We start from the raw sequence: 17,686 nt of genomic DNA on the forward strand, positions 1-17,686 counted from the left end.
TGTGGCCTACCTTCGCCTTTTAATTTTTAATGTTCTCAGCCAGCTTTGCATTAAAGGCCAGGTGTCATATAAAGACTTAATGTAAGAGGGGAGTTCATGAATTCTAATCAAGGGAGGAGCCCTCCCTAGCTGGCTGCTGTCATTTCCAGGCTGTTCTTATTGATCTTTTGTTTTCGGCCCTCCTGGTTTCTCAGGCCTACTCCCCACTCCTTTCCATTCACCCTACCTAGTACACTTCCCTATCCCGTTGGTGAGCTCCCCTTTATCCAACAGTCCCTCTGTTTCTCCCTTTCCCGAGAAGGAGGGTATGGCTTTCTGGACTAAGAGAGCAACTACACTGGACAAGACACCCAGGGCACCGCCCCTTTCACTTATTCATTCATTCATTTAAAAGATACTTATTTACTTTTATTTTTGTGCTATGATTTACCTGCACACATGCGCATGCGCGAAGTACTTGCAGTGCCTACAGAAGCCAGAAGAGGGCGTCTGATTTGGAACCAGCATTACAGACCTGAGCAGCTATTCAGGTGCTGGGAACCAAACCAGGGCCCTCTGCAAGAGTAGCCAGTGTTTCTAACTGCTGAGGCACCTCTCCTGCCCCTCATTTACTTCGTTTCCCCCTTTTTATTTGTTCATGCATTCACTGCGCCCTTCTGTGCCTTAGTTTCCGCAGAAGTATTTATCGCCTTCTCCTATAGTGCACTATGCAGATTGACTGTGTTTTACAGAGTTTCACGGACCTAGGATGTCCTTAATCTTTTGATTTTCTTGCTACCACATGGGATTTGTGCTGTACTGGGACTTGAGCCCAGGGCTCCATGCATGCCAGGTTAACACTCTACTAAATGAATTACATCCTCAGCTTTTCAATTGCCACTTAATGAAACTGACCATTGTGGTACACTCCTGTAATCTCTGCTCTTGGGAGGCAGAGACGGGAAAGATCTACGCATGTTCAAGGCTAGATTATACAACATGGTGAGTTCTAGGCCAGCTGGGACTATCCAATGAGATTATGTTTTAAGATTTAGTTTTTATGTGTCTCTGTGTGTCTCTGTGTGTGCCTGTCTCTCTGTCTCTGTCTCTGTTTCTCTCTCTCTCTCTGTGTATGGAATATGTACATACATCTCTATAAGTGTGTGTCTCTGTGTGTGTTTGTGTATGGAATATGCACATGTGTATGTGCAGGTGCCCTTAGAATCAGGTCCCCTGGATCTGGAGTTCCAGCTGGCTGTGAGCTACCTGACATGGGTGTTGGGCACTGTACTGGCTAGTTTTGTGTCAACTTGACACAGCTGGAGTTATCACAGAGAAAGGAGCTTCAGTTGAGGAAATGCTTCCATGAGATCCAACTGTAAGGCATTATCTCAATTAGTGATCAAGGGAGAAAGGCCCCTTGTGAGTGGGACCATCTCTGGGCTGGTAGTCTTGGGTTCTATAAGAGAGCAGGCTGAGCAAGCCAGGGGAGGCAAGCCAGTAAAGAACATCCCTCCATGGCCTCTGCATCAGCTCCTGCTTTCTGACCTGCTTGAGTTCCAGTCCTGACTTCCTTTGGTGATGAACAGCAACATGGAAGTGTAAGCCAAATAAACCCTTTCCTCCCCAACTTGCTTCTTGGTCGTGATGTTTGTGCAGGAATAGAAACCCTGACTAAGACAGGCACTGAACTCTGGTTCTCTGCAGGAACAGTACGCACTCTTAAGAGCAAGCTACCTTTCCATCCCCAAGACAATGATTTGTTTTGATTTTGAAAAAAATGACAAATTTATTCACATTAAACTTTGTTTTGAGCAATGAGAGAGTCAGAGCTAGTGAAGTGTCCCCTAAGCAGCAGGGGACAAGGTCTATGGAGTCGCACATGGTGAGAACTCCCCCTAGGTGTCCACAGACAAAAGACAAAACAACTACTGGATGATGGGTTAACATGGAAAGCTAGGGGTTGGTTGGCTGCTTCTTGGTTTGTCAGAATTAAGTCTTACTGTCCTACCTGTGAGCATCCTCTCTGAATGGCATCTCAGTGTGCACACTTGTTTATTGTGCTTGTAACCTGTCTCCTCATACAAGCATTTTGCTCATGTTAGATCAAATTGGGGAACGGGAATGAGAGGAATTTAAGAGAGATGTGTGTTTGTCTCCTAGGGGTTTGAGATGTCCTAAGGAGTTGTTAACACTGTGTACAGCAGGGAAGGAGTCTGGAGATAGCCCTCAGTTCCAGCGCACGAATTGTGGTTCGAGCTCTGGTAGGTTTCTAAAGGACAGGCGGCCCCAAGGATGAAGTTAGTAAGTGGCCAGCGGTGTTTGCTTCTGGTGCCCAAGCAGCATGGTGGAGGGGACAAGATTGACCCTTTGTGACTGCAGGGTCACCACAGATGGCTGCCCACTGCCTGAGATCACAGCATCTGTGATCTAACAGTTCACTGTAATGGCCCTTGTGCAGGGAATGGTGCTCAACAGTAGCAGGGGCGTAGAGTGAGACACCAGCAGAGTATCCTGAGTACTAGAGGGGGCACTGCTGTGTGATGGGGATGGAAGGGGTGCTCCTGCCTGCAGTCCTCAGGCTTTTTGCTCACTGTCGGGTTCCTGCCCTGCCTGGGCACCTCACACCTCTGTAAAGTGCACCATGCGTCTCTTCTCCCTCTCTTTGCTAGTCTCTCTCTCTCTCTCTCTCTCTCTCTCTCTCTCTCTCTCTCTCTCTCTCCCTCTCTCTCTCTCTCTGTCTCTGTCTCTCTCTCTGTCTCTCTCTGTCTCTCTCTCCCTCTTCCTTTTTCCAATCTCTACTACTTGACTTAGATCACAGGATGCTGCAGAGCCAAGAGACAGATGTCTACTGTCAGAGAGAAATGCTGTCAGGGCTTCCATGTGGGTCTTGAGACTCAATCTCAGGTCTTTAGACTTGGCAGCAGGCACCATTACCTGTCAAGCTATATCATGGGCTAAACACGGAGGGATTTTCGGTTTGTTTGTTTGTTTGTTTGTTTGTTTGTTTGTTTTTAATCTATATTGTCTTGTCTGGACTTCTTTCTCATCCATAAACCTAAATATTGCCCCCCAAAACACCTTAATACTTTATTTATGAAAAAAAATCCTCCTCCCTTCCTCTCTCCTTTCTTTCTGGCCCCATGTATTGTATTTGTGTATAGAGGTGTGCTCATGGGCCAGAGGAAGGTGTTCACAGTCTTGCTCTATTATTCTTATTCCTTCAAGAAAAAGTTTCTTGCTGAGCCTGAAGCTCCTAAGACCTTCCTTACAAGCACAAATAAACATCCCTGCTTGCTTGCTTGCTTGCTTCCTTGCTTGCTTCCTTCTTTCCCTCTTTCTCTCTTTCTCTCTTTCTCTTTCTCTCTTTCTCTTTCTCTCTCTCTCTTTCTTTCCTTCTTTCCCTCTTTCTTTCTTTCTTTCTTTCTTTCTTTCTTTCTTTCTTTCTTTCTTTCTTTCTTTCTTTCTTTTTTAATGTGGGTTCTGGGGATTCAAACTCAGGTCCAGCTATAGGCTGTCGGCATCTTTATTCAGCCAATAGTTTTAAACTAAGGAGGAAGGCCACATAGCATCACTTTGTGTAACGTGAGCGTTCTCTCGTCCCGCAAGCACTCTTAACCACGAGCTGTCACTGGAGCCTCCACAGAAAAAGGCTTCAGATAAACAATAAGTATAGCAGTGGTAGCATGGTGGTTCATACCTATAACCCCAGTATCTGAGGGATTGGGGTTGGTGGATGATGGGTTCAAGGCCAGCCTGAGTAAGATGATGATGATGATAGTAATTGTAATCAATTTTAATCTCAAACGGGGGTTTCTGTCCTGCCTCAGATCATTCAGTTCCCAGATAGAAGACACAAAACTTTTATATTTACAATAAGCCTTAATCAGGACTAGAGCTGGGCTCTTCCCTATAAACTACTAATGTCTATTACCCTATCAATAACCCCGAGTTATTACTTTCCATGTTCTATTTGAACTGCTCTTACCTCCAATTGGCCAGTCCTCCCTGCCCCGCCTCCACTCCCCCATCCCCCCCTCCCCGAGTCTTCCCCTCTCCCTGTCTTTTTTTTCTTCTCTCCATTGATGTCCTCTACAGACCACAAGCCCAGGAACTGAAACCCCACCTATGCCTCTTCTGCCCAGCTATAGGCTGTTGGCATAGAGCTTTATTCAACCAATAGTTTTAAATTAAGGAGCAAAGTCACATAGCACTACTTTGTGTAACGTGAGGATTATCTGGTCCCCAAGGCAACCAGGGACAATATTTAGCATTACATAGCAACAGACCAAACCTCAACAGGTAATGTATACAATTTTTTTTTCACTTGAGACCTGGATACAGTGTAATTCCAAGAGCCACACGATCACACATATATAGCAAGAGCCTGAGCTTATTTCTTTTCCTGTTTTAGCCGGGTGCTTACTGTGTACTTTCCTTTGCTTAGGAAACTTCAAGTTTGCTATCAACCAGCTCCCATGGGCATTCCTTTCTGCAGTGTAAGTCAAGAACCAGGTTGCACCCAGTAGGGGTCTCTGAAGAGCGCTATGCAGCCGGCAGTTTCTGGTTATCACAGATTTTACAGCAGCAGGGCTATTCGCTGTACAACTGGGTTTTAGCTAGTTAGCTATTAGCAGGCTTTGGGGCTGAGCCTCCTCCCTCATAATCAGCAGCTTGTGAAGGAAGCCAGGAGCTGAAGCTGCAGGACTGTTGTCACTGGCCAAAACAATGGGATCTGAGTGTATGGTCTGCCCTAAGTGGAAACTGGGCCGTCTAGGTCGCCTGGAAGGTCCTGGGATTGATTGGTTGATTGACTGATTGATTGATTGATTTCTTCCCATCTTCATTACTTCTTTCTTTTTCTTTTTCCTCTCTCTCTCTCTCTCTCTCTCTCTCTCTCTCTCTCTCTCTCTCGACAGGTTTCTCTGTATAGCTCTGGCTGTCCTGGAACTTGTTCTGTAAACCACTCTGGCCTCAAACTCATAGAAATCCATTTCCATTTATCTGCTTCTGCCTCCTGAGTGCTGGGACTAAGGGCATGCACGACCACTGCCCGGGTCCTGAGAGTTCTACCCAGATGGCAGCTTTCTGGTAAAGAACAAAGACATATTATCTCCTTCCTAAAGAGTTAGTTCAAACAGATCTGTCAGGCACCCGGACAAGAGAGCAACCCCGCAGGAAACTGTTACAGAAACCTGAAACAGTACAAACCCAAAGCCTACCTAAAGCTCTAGGTTGGCACCATGGTGGCATTGCCCACTTTCAGCCCTGAGAGTGTCCTCACTGGTTACTGCCCTGTGTCCCTTGAGAGGGCTTCACCCTATTCTGCTGTCCTCTACCCAGCACTTTGAGGGCCTTAATGGAATTCATTAAAGGTGATCACGGGAGCTGAGGTCACAGTAAGGTCCTGCTAGTATCACGGTTATTTTCTATTTTGAGAAAATATCTACCAAATATCCAAATCCAAATCTGAGTTGTTACCTGCTATCCTTTCAGATAAAAATAGTGTTCCAGAAGGAAAGTCTAAATCTACTCTTCAACACAGAGGGCCTCGTGTATGTGTCTCTTTAAATACTCACCAGAAAAGCTATGTGTGTATGTGAGGTGTGTGTGTGTGTGTGTGTGATGTATGTGCTCTGTATGTGTGTATGTGGTGATATATGTGTGTATGTGTATTATATGTGTGTGTGTAGTATATATGTATGTAGTATGTGTATGTATGTGGTGTGGCATGTGTGTGTGTATGTGTTGGACTCCATCTCATCACATGGGATATCAGAAAGCAGGGACTTAGAGCCAATGAAGCGGCTCAGTCAGTAGGTAAGGGCACTTGCCACTGAGATTAACAGCCTGAGTTGGAGCCTCAGGACTCGTCCAGTGGAAGGAAAAGAGCAACTCCTGCAGCTTGCCCTCTGACCTCCACACGTGCTGCTGTCACATGTGTACCCACAAGCTCAGACCCCATCCCAACAGATGACTAGGTAGCAAGCAAACAAACAAATTCATGAAAAGATGAAGACTCGGGACACAAGTTGTTTTTGTTGTTGGGTTTTTTGGTTTTTGTTTTTTTCCTTTTTTGTTTTTGGTTTGGTTTGGTTTGGTTTGGTTTGGTTTTTTCGAGACAGGGTTTCTCTGTGTAGCCCTGGCTGTCCTGGAAATCATTCTGTAGGCCAAGCTGGCCTCAAACTCAGAAATCCACCTGCCTCTGCCTCCCAAGTGCTGGGATTAAAGTGTGCCACCACTGCCCGGCATTGTTTGTTTGTTTGTTTGTTTGTTTGTTTGTTTTAAATCTGGGCACCCTTTTAATCCCAGCAGTCAGGAAGCAGAGTCAGGCAGATCTCTGTGTGGTCGATGCCAGCCTGGTCTACATTCTGAGTTCCGGGACAGCCAGGGCTACTTAGAGAGATACTGCCCCAACACCTGCCCCCTAAAAATGATTTAAAAATTTTTAATAATTATCTATGTATAGTCCCTCCCCCACCTCTCTCTCTGTCTCTCCCTCTCTCTGTCTCTGTCTGTCTCTCTTTGTGTCTGTCTCTCTCTGCCTCTCTCTCTTTCTCCCTCTTTCTCCCTCCCTCTCCCTTCCTCCCTCCCTCCTTCCCTCCCTCCCTCCCTCCCTCCTTCTCTCTCTCTCTGTCTCACTCTGTCTCTCTCTGTCTCTGTCTCTGTCTCTCTCTCTCTCTGTGTGTGTGTGTATGTGTGTATTACTGAGCTGCTGGACACAGGTGCTGGAAACTGAACTCAGGTCCTCTGCAAGAACACTACTCCATGCTCTTAATCTCAGCCATATCTCCTGCCTCTGGACTCAAGATGTTTTTAACTTAGAGTTGCTGCTCAGCCAGCATCGTTCTTTAGTAAAATGTTTCCCTTGTGAAGTGCTTGTTGGTAGAAGACACCATGACAACTGTACAGTTCAAGGTCACTGCCTGGGCTGCTAACATGGACTCACTGTTGTCTTACCCTACCAGGCCAAGCATCTTCCAAATGGCAAATAGCATCTTGGTGCTGTTCTAAGAGTTTTAACCTTGAGACCCCCCCCCCCCCTTTGGAAGCATCTCAGAATTCCCTGGGGTTGGGAGAATCCCACTAAACAGATGCTATCATTAGTGATTGGTTGTGTGCCTCTGACACGGACTGGCCCCTCCCACAAGGCTGCTGAGCAGTCCTTAGCCTCACTCCAGCCAACAAGGTGGGAGCAATCACCATGCCCTGGCTATCATTTGGTGTAAGCCAACTCTTAGCTGCCCACTGCAGTCAGTAGGAAATGGTATCTCATTGTTACACAAATCAAACAGAACATTTCAAATAGGGTTAGAATTATCAAACATTTTAATGATTGGTAATTAAGTGGCATTTTCTTCATTGATTAATAATTGATATCATTTACAAGGGTAAAGGTATAAGATCTCTTTCAATGTGTTTAAAATGTGTGTGCGTGTGTGTCCTAGATTTCCTGTTGGCAAAATATGTCTAAGTTTAATTTTCCTTTGCAATTTACCAAATGGCACTGCTTCTGGGAATGCTATTTTAGGGTTTTAATCGTGTACACCCTGTATGCATTGCTAGCCCATATGTGATTTGGGTTTTGAATTGCAGCTGATTACACAGCAGATCCGAGCCTGCTGTTCTCCAGGCTGGGGCTGCTGCCAATGGCTGCTCCATGAAGCTTCTGGGGGAAGCTGGTGTTAACTGGAGTCTCACGTACCTCAGGCTTGCCCCAGACTTACTTTGTAGCCACAACAAGGACTTGATGTCCTGATCACCTTGCCTCTACTTCTCAAATGCTGAGATTACAGGTGTCTGCCAACACGCCAAGCCAGCTCTAAGCATCTTGTGGACAGATGAAGCTGAGATGTTCAGTATAGATTCCTTGTTATAGGTAAAGCTGGCTGCTCTGGACTTAGTAGAGGGAGAGAACTTTCCAGACAACTCTAAAAGATTGCCAGACTTTTCAGTACTGATCCCATGGTATGCATTTTAGGTTTCTAGAGCCAACTCTTTCTGTTACAACTCCTCAATTCTCCATTATAGGGAAAACACTCACACACATTTTCCTTAAGAGCTAGCTAGGTGTGTGGCACACTTCTTTTTTTTTTTTTTTTTTTGGTTTTTCGAGACAGGGTTTCTATGTATAGCCCTGGCTGTCCTGGAACTCACTCTGTAGACCAGACTGGCCTTGAACTCAGAAATCCACCTGCCTCTGCCTCCCGAGTGCTGGGATTAAAGGCATGTGCCATCACTCCCAGCCGTGCTGGCACACTTTTAAAATCCCACTTGGGAGGCTAAGGCAGGAGACTGTCAGCATTTGAGGCCAGTCTAGACTATAGTGCTAGTTTCCCACTCAAGAAAACAGGCAAAGACTCCTTTAAGAAGGTGGGTACAGCCAGGCAGTAGTGGCCCACATCTTTCATCCCAGAGACAGGTGGATCTCTGTGAGTTCGAGGCCAGCCTGCTCTACAGAGTGCAGCCAAGTACAGCCAAGGCTACACAAAGAAACCCTGTCTAGAAAAAATAAATGAGAAGATGGTATGGTGGGTGTTTAAGAGGGTAGGCAGGTCAGTTTTCTAAGATCAATTCTAACACGACCCCTTTTCTGAGTCATTCCAGCCCAGGAACACTAGAAATTCAAGCCTCTTTTTAAATGTATGAGTGGGTTTTGTTTTTGTTTTTGTTTTTGACCCCTGGGCCTTCTCATTGCCCAGGCATGGAGAAATGTCTGTTATTATAGATCAAAGCTTCTACCTGTAATATTACTGTTATTTTGGGGGAATGGCAGAGAGAGAGAGAGAGAGAGACAGACAGACAGACAGACAGACAGAGACAGACAGAGACAGAAACAGAGAGAGAGAGGAGAGAGAGGGAGAGAGAGAGAGAGGGAGCAAGAGCTGCCTTCCCCCAGCTCCTGGCACCTGAACCCTTGCCTGGCTTTTTGCAGCCAGCACCCTGGCACCCTCACTACCCCCCACATTCCCTGCCCAATGGCTGATAGAATAACTGGTCCTAATATCCGCTAAGGTCTCTGGTATCACTGTAATTCTGATCTTAGGTCAGGGCTCCAACAGAGCTCTCCCGGGTTCTGCTGGTCTCAGTTGCTTCTCCCCAGGTCTCTGGCTGTTGAGCCCCGTTGCTAACCTTGTGACTCCAGCTGCCAGTACTACAAATTAATCCTTTCCTGTAGACCTTGCTGCTCAGTAACTGGCTGTCACTGCAATCACCCTAGTCACCCTGGGAGCTAATTGAGAGTTGTGATCCATGGCTGTATTTCCATTAGTAGCATGACAGTCACTGTGTATACACAAACACACAGCGAAGCACAAAAGATAGGCGCGCACACACACACAAACAAAAACAAACAAACAAACAAACAAACAAAAACCCAACTCAGGCAAGAAAACACAGGTGGGCTCAAGTATGTTAACTCGAAGACAGTCGGGAGGCCAGGTGATGTTTAAGTTCAATTGCCAGCTTGATTGAAAGATTAACTAACAGACCGGGCTATGTGTGGGTCTCTGAAGCACTGAGGAGAAAAGACCTTTCCTCAGAGTAGGAGGCACCCTTAGCAGCTGGCCAGAAACAGGGAGGTTTGTAGTGTGTGTGTGTGTGTGTGTGTGTGATGCAGGGGATTGGGGGGTGAGGGGGATGGGAGAATGGCTGCTTTTGCCTGCCTGCCTTTATGTCCTGGTAGTGAATCCATCTCTTTTGTTAGTGCTAGTCTGTGGCTGCTCTTGTCCTTCGTTAACATTGGCACCCAGCTTCTTCAGCTTTCCAACTTGAACTCAAGACCATTGACTCCCCAAGAGCGTTCCAGACCTTCACTGACAGGCAGAGACTACTGAGATATCCAACTCCATGAACTGAGCAACTGCCAGGCTCTCAAGCCTCTGCAGTGTACAGACAGCCACTGTTGGACCATCCAGTCCGCAGAGTGTAAGTGTGTCTAACAGAACCCGCTTTGTAACATGCATTCATGGATTCTGCTCCTGTGGAGATCCCAAGACACATGGAATTTTCTAGAAGAAGATGTAGCTCTGGGAGCAGACCACTGACTGCTGTTTGGAGCTCAGGGTCCTCCGCCATTTTCATGCTGCTGCACCTGGGCTCAAAGGTGTTTCTGTGGCTTTGATTCAGGCCACTTCCTTTAGCAGGGGGAGGGCAGACTGGGAACCACCTGCACCTCTGAGGGGTCAGGGAGGTCTGCAGTGGCTGGTGTGGGTGATTGCCACAGTTTTCAGTTCACCCAGGGCTACCCGTTCTCCATCTTGTGTCCCGGTGCAGACTAGCGCACCTGGTGCTTGGCTCTTGCTGTCCTTGATTGATACCCGTTCTCTATGATCCATACTGGAACTTGAATGGCTTCCAGGAAGCAATCTAGGTTACTATTTGATGGGGGACATGGACTAAGGAGGAAAGTAGGAGATGCCAGAGAAGGAGGAAGGAAGGGCTAAGGGAAGGAGGGAGGGAGGGAGGGAGGGAGGGAGGGAAGGAGAAAGGGAGGGGATCTTGGGAGGGTGCAGCTCACCACAACAGGCACCTGGAGCCCATTATTCTGGAGTCTCTGAGTGCCTAGAAGCAGTGACCAAGGGCGCTAGCTACACTGAGCAGAGATTTGGGGAGAAGGTGTTGGTCTTCAGCCATCTTTGGATGTCAGTTGAGAGTTACTCTCAAGGCTTTACGCTCTCAAGAGACTAAGCATGTGCCACAGCTGCTCAATGTCAGAGTCAAGGTTCCCCAGTGAGTGCCAAGAGGGAAATTCAGGGGTGCTAATGGGCAAAGGGGTGCTGTGGAGAGAGGTATGGAGGAGATAGTACAGGGGAGGGGAGTGGAGAGGGAGTGGGGGTCCCCATGCAGAAAGTACAAGGCCAAACTAGCCCATTACTTAACTCTCTAATTTCAGACATACATAGTCTACCCCTGACCTTAAGGGTTTTTGGTTCATGAGTCAGGATAGTAGATGACTCTAGGCACCTACTGGAACAGGATTGGGAATGCCTCTGCCAGTCCTCCTTCTGCTGTGCTCCCTGGAGTGTTGGTGCTCCTCTTTTGTCAGAAGTCCTCTGTATCACACCCTAGCCCATCTCCCCCAGTCACTTCCCTACACCCACAGCTTCACTCTCCAACAGGTGGTCACCCACTCACCCACTCCTGGCCTCTTCTCTGGGCTCCCGAGCTCTGTACCCATCTGACACCCCACTGAATCTTAGAAAACCTTGGAAGAGTCAAGTCAAAAACAATCTCCCCTCCCTCTCCAGGTCTGCAGGAGGCCTGTGTTTGTGCTCCTTGACTCTGGCAGGCAGACTCTCTCTTCCAAGCTAGAATCCCAGAATGCAGCCTGGGTGCCTCCTTTCCACATCACTTCTGGGGGACCAACATTGAGTTCTATTGATTTTTACCTCCTAGCGACATTCGTTTGGTCTCTACCACCAACCCCCTAAACTAAACCACTGCCCAAGGCTAGAACATACAGGCATGCAGATACCTGCCAGGCAAGACGTGCTGCAGATAGATGGCTTGCACTCCCAGGAAAGCCAAGGCCTTCCACCACACACACTACCATGTGGAACCAACTTTCAAGATAACATTTAATTGCATTAACTCAAAACCTATGTCTACCCTAAACCAATCTTTTGGATTATAGGGGTAGAATGTCCTGACTGGAGAGTGGAAGCCCCCAAAAGAGAGTCTGAAGGTTACTCATCAAGGAATGGAGACCGGAGGCCAAGATAAAGATTGTGGACAACAAAGATTACTGCATGTCTGAAACAGGATGGAACTCTCCCCCCGACCCCCAGTAGTAGGACCTTGGATAGAAGGCCACTGTGTGTTCAAGTCCTAAGGAGGAATCCTTAGGAGCAGGTCATCTCAGACACCCATGTTTCATTTGTACCGTAGTGGGGGGGGGGAAGCTGAGGGTTGTCCCGTGAGGGTTACAAGACTCACTGGGATGAACTTTGAAGGTGTCTGGCTTCCAGAGGAGGGAGGCACAAAGTCTCAGTGGTTCCTCCCTCTTACATGCTGTGTGCTTAGCCCATACATGCTACAGGTACCACTGAGAACCACGATGAGAAAATGAGAGAATAGGGTCCACTCAAGGCCACCCGGAGACTCCCCTGCAAGGAGGTGGGATCTATGTAGACAAGAGACAGCATCTCAACCAGGTCTAGAGCATGCACAGGAGACTTCAAGAATTCAGTATCAGTCATGATAACAATGGCCCTGCAGGGACAACAGAAAGGAAAAAGGAGGGGGAAGGAGACCCTATAGATGGAGCAGTCAGTGTTCAGTCATCCACACTCCGTGGGTGGAAATTTAACAAAGCTAATTGATGGATGGCACACCACGCCGTCACAGAAGCAGGTGTGACGTTCCAGCTCATTGGGCCATGGTGATAAGCTAGGACATCCTGGGCTGTCAGGACAAAGGGCCTTATATATATAGGCCAGAATTTCCCAGACATTTGCATGGTGTGAGTGGTCCTGGGTCTGCAGCAGCACCTGAGACCCTGCATCTCTGGTAAGCTTCAGGTGGTGCAGAGGCTGGTCCTTAGCAGGAACCTCATGGCAGGTACTGGACCAGTATTCATTCAGGGGCGAGGGAGATGGCATATGGGTAAAGTGCTTGCTGATCAAGCATGAGGAGTTGAGTTCAGAGCCCCAGCACCCATGCAAATGCCAGGCATGTGATCCTAATACTGGAGAATGGAGATGGGAGGATCCCATGGGTTCAATGGTCAGTCTGGGTAGCCGTTATATTGAGCTCCAGTTATATTGAGAAAACCTGCCTCAACAAACTTGTACACATGGGCAAGCATGTGTGTGTGTTTGTGTGTGTGTGTGTGTGTGTGTGTGTGTGTGAGAGAGAGAGAGAGAGAGAGAGAGAGAGAGAGACGACAGATTGCAGGCATCTGATCTCTCCTTCTACCCCGTGGGTCCCTGGGATTAACCTCAGGTTGTCAGACATGGCAGCTCTTACTCCTTGAGCCATTTCACTGGCTCTAGATTCTTCACCTGCTTAAGGAACCTATTCCAGCTTTCTTTTACCATCCTAAAGATTAAATTAAAAAATACACACATGTAAGCCAGACACACAATACAATGGCCTTGTTCTTCTCTCACTGGAGAGTAAAGGTACTTCTGCTTGGGCCAGGGTCCTCGTGCCCTGCCAGCCTGGAGCCGCACCCCCCACGTGCCTCACCCCGGTGCCACACAGCTGCCCCACGGGTGGCACAGCCCACTGTGAAGTGCTCTGCATCTCCCCACCCCAGCTGCCTGCTGATAGCAGTATTTACTTTTAATCTCTCGTGCCTCGATGCCCGATAAAAACTTTGTCACATTAGATGGTGACGGATGGGGGCAGAAAGAGGGGCAGGCCTTCGCGGGAGCATCTGGGCCACTCCACCATCCTTCACCACTCCAATTACGTCCTTCAGTGCTCGCTGGCGTGGGCACCCATGTCAGCGTGGAGGGAAATGGAAAAGCATAAATAAAGACAAAACCAGGCTTAGTGAGGCTTTAATCTGCAGAATAACATTTCTCATTTGTGTGAAATATCACTAGGTCCTTTCCCTATGCTCTGGGGTGCTCAAGAGTGCACTCTTACACACCCAGGCGGGGAAAATGGGGTCTCTGGGTTCCTGGGAGGGGGGTGACGTTAACTATATATTACTAGCCTGGCTTTGAAACTGGGTTAACCTGTCCCTTTTCCTTAAGTAGCCTGTGGAATGGTCTCTGCAACACATTCAGAGACCGGGAGAAGGGAGAGGAGAAAGGAGAAGAATCATTATCAGGTACAAATCAGGACTGCATGATGGAGACCACCCCTGCTATGGTGGTAAATAGAATTATTTCCTAATTGGGTGTGATTGGTGCGCCACAGTTTCCAAGACCTGTCTCTCATCTGCTTTGCCTTTCCAATCCTCAGTGACTCTGTGAAGCAACGAAAGCCAAATCCTTCATGTGCTTCTCTCTGCATGCCCCTGGTGTTGCAGGGTGCTTTTGGTTCAAGGCCTTAGTAGCAAGGTGTCAGCAATTGGTTGGATCCAAATGCAAATGCTTACTGTCTCAGGCTCCTGGAGGCCAGAAGTCAGAAGCAGGGGGTCTAGCTTTGCCTTGCTCCCTGCAGAAGGCCTGGATGAGGGGTCCCTCCTGTTTTCGTATGGCTCAGGGCTGTTCTGGTGCCTGGTGACTAAATGCCTGAGTATTACAGCATTGTTTCAAGTCCTTCTTCACTATAGCACACGTGAGATCTTAGTTCTTTTTATGGCCTCATAGTATTCCACTGATGCTATGCCACATTTTTTCATCTTATTTTGAGATTATAATTAATACCACATTTTGTTTATTCATCCACCCATGAGCATACTGTCATCTGGGATCCATCCATGGTGCTGATTCTGGCCCCTTAGATAGATTGGGGCTGCCTCCTGGTAGCTGTACCCAGACTTCTCTCTTATGGAGACTTCACCGTCATGGTTCCGTCTTAGCTTGATTTCGTGGGCACAGATTTCTTTTCAGATAGAAGATCGAGGTCAGAGCTCAACCCTGTCTTCTGCAGGGGACAAAACTCCAGTGCACAACCCAGATGTACAGTGATTTCAAAATGTTTTGAAGTCTGACATATTTATGTTTAACCTCTAATTTAGAGAGAGCTATACAGTAAGGGGAGAGAGATACTATCTCCTAGACCGTGCTCCCTCCTGTTTTAGACATGGAGCTAAGATGTTGGGTCTGGTCTCCAGCTGCAATAGGAGACTTTGAAATGAGCTCCTGTGATTTTTTCCTGTCTACCTCTGCACACACGGGGGATGCGGGGAACAGCCTCAGAGGAAGGAGGTGATGCAGGCATGGATACAGGCATGAAGAGGGGAAACCACAGTTCACAAGAGCCATCATACAAAGGCGGGGGCCTGTTTCAGAGAGATCCGGAGATGCAGGCAGCAGAGTCAGGAGTAGGAAGCCCCTTTAGATCATTTTGACTCCTCAGAGTAGAAATAACTCAGAGCTGAGCGGACTGTAGTGGCGCTGAGGTGGGACTGGATGATGGAGAGCCAGCCAGGAAAAACTGGATGCTAACAACTCCAACCCCTCCTGGTGACAACTTTGCCAGAGCCCTAGCAGGATAAGAGTAGGGACTAGTCGCTCCAGGGGTTCATGCCAAATTAGATGGATAGAAACCGGCTTAGAGAGAAGGAAGCTGAGGTCTGGCTGCCGGCAGGGGAACAGGTAGGCAGCAGGGCCAGGAGAGGTGTTCAGGCTGGTGAGAAACAGAAAGGGAGGTGAGGGTGAGTAGGGACTGGGTTATCAGATACTGCCAGTGTTGCTAAGGGTGAAGGAAAGGGTACTGAAAAGTCCTGAGCCTGTTAGATACCACTGTGATGGGTTCCTTTCTTTCATAAGAACATCTTTTCAAGCACTGGGGTGAAATCCATATACCAAGCCAGGCACTAAAAGGATTGCAAGTGAGTGACCCTCCGGGGCACACAAGGCACTGCACATCATCGTGTCTAGAAGCCAGCCAGGCTTCTAGTTACGCTTATATCAAATGCTTGTATCACTCTCAAAGTAGACCTAGTGTTCCTCAAACAACATCTAGTCATTGTTCTTTCCCTGGGGGTCAGAGGGGACCATGACTCTACTGTCTGTTTCCAGGGCTTTGCCTCCTTGGGATATTCCCTATAATGAAATTATACATAGGTGTCTGCCTTCTGCTTATCAGCATTTTAAGTTTATCCACAGTGTGGCTCGTGTGAGACCTTTATCCCCCTTTATGGCCTCACAGTGCATGGACATGCCACATTTTGGATACCTATCCACGGGCTTTGGATGCCATCTGGGCTGTTTCTATGGCTTGCTTTTTATGTGTGACACACAATTTTGATGGGGGTCTCTTAATTCTGCTGCTGCTTCCAGCCAGGTAGAGATTGAAAGGAAAGAGTGGATTGCGTTCTTTCTGGACATGCCATCCTTTCCTCCTAGCGTTCGCCCCCTCCCCGACTCTGAAAGCTCAGTGTGCCAAGCATACAACTTTAGTATCAGAGGGTCTGGGTAGCATTACCTCCAGAGTGACACCTTCCAGCAACCCAGAAAGAGCCAAATTTCAGAGCCTGTTCCCGCCTGAGGGCTGGCTCCCCATTTGCTCTTCAGAGAAGTAGAGATAGTGGCCAGTACCCCAATGGGCTTCTCTTCAAGGGTGGAAAGAGTTCAGTCCAAAAGACAGAGCCCAGGACCCTTGAAAAGGACTGTCCCTGTCTCCCCCCAACCCTCAAGGCCTATCGGTCATGGTCCTCCAAAGCACAATGAGGGCTTTACTTGTGCTGGCCTCAGAGTTGGGGGCAGTGAACAGCAAACCATGCTTCTCATAACTTGGTACATGCGCGAAAGGCAGAGAGCCAATACAGCAGCAAGGAAGGGGAGGCGGGGGAGAGAGAGACAGAGACAGAGAGAGAAAATAAGTGAGCGTGACTGATGACATAGTAAGTTCACAAGAATGAACTGAAAAAAGGTGATGTGACTCCACAATATAATTTCTTTAAGCAAAGTGTATTTGTATGTTTATTCAAACTGGCTATAGCTTATTATTATAGAGGTCTGCCTATTCTGGAACAATTCCTTTCTTGTTCTCCTAAGATCCTGAGTTAAAATCTGCCATTTTAACTCATTGGTGGGGACTTATGTGAACAATCCCCAGAGATTTTCTCCAAATGGAACAACAGACCAGGCTTAGCTAGCTGCTCAAGGATCCATCTCAGGGAAGCTGTCCCACAGTGATGCTTACAGTAAAGGTCGGGCCAGGTCCTTTGTTTGCTTAGATCTCTCTGATTTACGTTCCACCCCCAGCATCTCCTTGCTCCTCTGTCCACTGGCAGCATCACATCTCCTCCTAAGAGCACTTTGCCAAGTCCCCACTTGAAGGAGTGGGGACAGTGCAGTTCTGACAGAATTATTGCATCCCTGCTGGTGAACCCCAAATCTGGCTCCACCTGCCCTTTGGGGAGGAGCCTGATTAACAAGTCAGCTACTGCAACAAGTTGCAACTTAATGCCATGAAAAACCAAGAAACAGATTTATTATCTTACAGCTCTAGAAGGTAAACACACAGCATGGGTTTCCCTGGAGCAAAACCAAAGTATCAACATGATTTTTTTTCCTCCCAAGAAGCTCTGGAAAGATTCCATCTTCTGACTTTTCTGGTTTGTAGAAACAAGAGTTTAACTTTTTTTTGTATGTGTGTTTGTCGGAGGGAGTGGGATGCAGTATGCCATAGTGTATGTGTGCAGAGGTCAGAGGACAATTTGGGGAAGCTGGTTCTTGCCTTAGACTTTGTTGGGGCAATCTCTCTTACTGTGTGGCATATTCCAGGCTGGCTGGCTCAGGAGTTTCCAGCCAGGTCTTTCTCAGCCTCCTGTTGCCCCAGAGGTGTTCTGGGAACATGAATGCTCACTGCTGTGTCTAGTTTTTCTCATGGACTCTGGACTCAGGTCATCAAGGCTTGCTACCCCTCAAGTCGTCTCCTCAGACCTTTTCTAGCTCGAGAGGCTGCTCAATGTTTTGTTTTGTTTTCCCACTGTGGAACTGAGAGCTTCACTCACAATAGGCAAACACTCTCCAAACCCAGAGATGCACTCCCTTCTGCATTTCTGCCCTCTACCTTCGAAGCCAACAAGGACAGGTGTGGTCCTTCTCAGGTCACAACCTTCTGACTCCTCTGAGGA

The sequence above is a fragment of the Mus musculus genome, chromosome 12 (assembly GCF_000001635.26).
Source record: "Mus musculus strain C57BL/6J chromosome 12, GRCm38.p6 C57BL/6J".
Classification (NCBI taxonomy): domain Eukaryota; kingdom Metazoa; phylum Chordata; class Mammalia; order Rodentia; family Muridae; genus Mus; species Mus musculus.